Source organism: Orycteropus afer, unplaced genomic scaffold (assembly GCF_000298275.1).
Source record: "Orycteropus afer afer isolate SDZICR_OR568_19922 unplaced genomic scaffold, OryAfe1.0 scaffold00085, whole genome shotgun sequence".
NCBI classification, from domain to species: Eukaryota; Metazoa; Chordata; class Mammalia; order Tubulidentata; family Orycteropodidae; genus Orycteropus; species Orycteropus afer.
In genome coordinates this window covers 9,693,607-9,696,568 of record NW_006921672.1, presented here as the reverse complement: position 1 = coordinate 9,696,568, position 2,962 = coordinate 9,693,607, and positions in this window count along the sequence as shown.

Genomic DNA, 2,962 nt, shown 5'->3' with positions numbered 1-2,962 from the left:
GCCCAACCTTCCTTCCGAGGAAATATAATTTATGTACAGTGAAATACACAAAACTAAACTGACATGGGTCATTGCTTTTTTTTTTTTTTTTTTTTGCAGTTTTCCCTCCCCTCCCCTTTCACCCCTGGTAACCAAAAAGACCATTTCCTCCCATATATAAATCTTGCCTTGACTTTTCACAATAATGAACTAATGCTATGTTTGTCCTTCTATGATTGACTTATTCCACTCAGCATGATGTCCTCCAAGTTCATGCATGTTATGTTATGTTTTGCAGGTTTTACAGTATTCTTTAGTGTTGCATAGTATTCTGTTGTGTGTATGTACTACATCTAGCTGCCAGACACTAAAGCAGGCCCAGCCAACTTGACATACAAACTTAACTACCACAATCACATCAACTTAACTTTTAATATACCGTATTTTATCTCAATTCTTCTTATGTAGCCTCAAATTAAATGCATTTCTCAGATGTTTCTGAATGCTTATGCAGGATTAGGCCTGCTTTCTCCTCCAGTGTAAATACCATAACTCCATCAATGTATCCATGTTTGCATTCAGGGTTTGTTGGCAGGAAATGGTCAACAGTAAGTGTGGACTTATACTGAAGATACTACCTTGTAAACACCTAACTTTTTCATTACAAACTACTTCAATCTCTTCTTCTCAATCTCTTTTTCTAACCAATCTCAGGTATAATAGTGCTCATTTTATGGTAATATTATACCTGGAGAAAGAGTGTGGAGGGTGGACACAACCTTAGGGTCTGTGAGTATTTAAAATAAATTCTCTCAGTTAAGTTAGATGTATTTACTCCTCCTCAATGTCATGCACCATGGTACATGAATAACCACTTTTTCAGCTCTAAGCGTGGCTCTGACATTTCATGTTTTTAGATTCAGCCTCTTCTACACGGATGTCTAAAGCATCTGGAACCATGATCCTGACGTTGCGTATTCACTCCTCCCAACTTCACGGCCTCCAAATATTTCGAGGAATGTCTTTTATAGAAAGTCTCTCAACAAAGTTGAGATGCCCATGATTGAATTTAGAGAGACGAGGCCAGGTTAGTCTAAGACATGAAGACCATCCTAAAATGGAAAATGACACATATTGGGAATAATATTCAAAGACAGAATTTTCCAGGAATCAAATATCCTCTTCCTTCCCTTGGTTACCTCAATCCACAAGAAACACACACACACACACACACACACACACATATGCTGGCAGCACCCCTCATTTTCTGAGACATTGGTCATTTGTTCGCGTGTTTTTGCACCCTTTACCTTTTCCTTCATCTTCACTATGAATTAAAAAAAAAAAAAAAAAAAGTTGTTACCCTTTAATATAGGTATCTGTTTTCTCTCTCCTTTCTTGAAGAGAAAAGCCTAGAGGGTGAAATTGGATCAATACCTTGAATAATGGAACAGAAGACTGTGTGCTGGGCATCTTCAAAGCCCAGCAACTGATCAGTGATGTGAATTAGAATAAGAGGCAAGGACCCTGAGCAGGCTAACTTAGGTTAGCAAGAAAACTTGGAAGAAGTGTGTGTGAGTTCATAGGCCTTGTTAAAACCTGAAAGAGTATAAGTCAGAGTCAGAAGAAAAATCTGCCCCACGATCAGAGTCAAGGGACCTGAACTTTACCAACAGTTGCTGGCTATCTCTGCAGCTGTCTCCACCCATCCAAAGAAACCCACAGCTGTCAAGTTGATTTCAAGTCATAGTGACCCAACAGGAGAGAGTAGAATTGTCCTATAGGGTTTCCAAGGCTATCTACATGGAACTAGACTGCTAGATCTTCATCCTGTGGAACAGCTGGTGGGTTCAAAATGCCTACCTTTTGGTTACCAGCTGAGTGATTTAACTACTTTGAAATCAGACCTCCTTCAAAGAGGTCCTAAAACTCAGGGAGATCTGTTTCTAAAGAAAAACAAAGATGACAATTTATGTTAGGTTTCCCTCTTAACAGTTCCCATCAAAAGTCTAGAATATGGGTCGTACAGTATGGAGGGGGTATGACCTAATAGTCTTCTGATTCACATGCCTGTGATCCCGTTTTACAGGTAATACACTTAGACCTTCTTTGCCCACGTGGACCACAATGAATGAGCCATCAGACTAAAATGTAGTTTGATCCACATGGTCACCAAAAACAATCGTGGGCCTATAAGAATCATTGCCACTTGAATGATGTGATATGCAAAATGAGACTGACAAATATACAGGTAGAATGTCATGTGACATGTGACAGCTCTCTTAGAGGACACTAAAGCAAGAAAGGCACATAAGAGGCGATTAAGGAAGAAGAGGTGGGATGAATCCTCACACATCAGGAAAAGAAACAATGTTTTCCATCTATCTTGAAAAAGTTAACCAGGAAAACAAATTTGCCTGATTTGATAATTACCTATTTATTAGGACAAACAATAACAAGGAACTGGATCGTACTTGATGCCAGCATCCCCTTGGCAGAGTATAAAAGGGGACATGGGGTGAGGAGACTTCCAGACACAAGAACTTCACTCTTCTGGAAACACACCCAGAACCTCCACCCTCTAACACCATGGTCAGCTCCTGTTGTGGCTCTGTCTGCTCTGACCAGGGCTGTGATCAAGGCCTCTCCCAGGAGACCTGTTGCCAACCCAGCTGCTGTCAGACCACCTGCTGCAGAACCACCTGCTGCCAACCCAGCTGCTGTCAGACCACCTGCTGCAGGCCAACTTGCTGCATCTCCAGCTGCTGCCGACCTTCCTGCTGCGGTTCTAGCAGCTGTGGCTCCAGCTGCTGCAGGCCAACCTGCTGCATCTCCAGCTGCTGCCGCCCAGTCTGCTGCCAGACCACCTGCTGCCGCCCCACCTGTGTGTCCAGCTGCTGTAGGCCCCAGTGCAGCCAGTCTGTGTGCTGCCAGCCCACCTGCTGCAAGCCCAGCTGCTGTGTATCCAGCTGCTGCCGCCCCA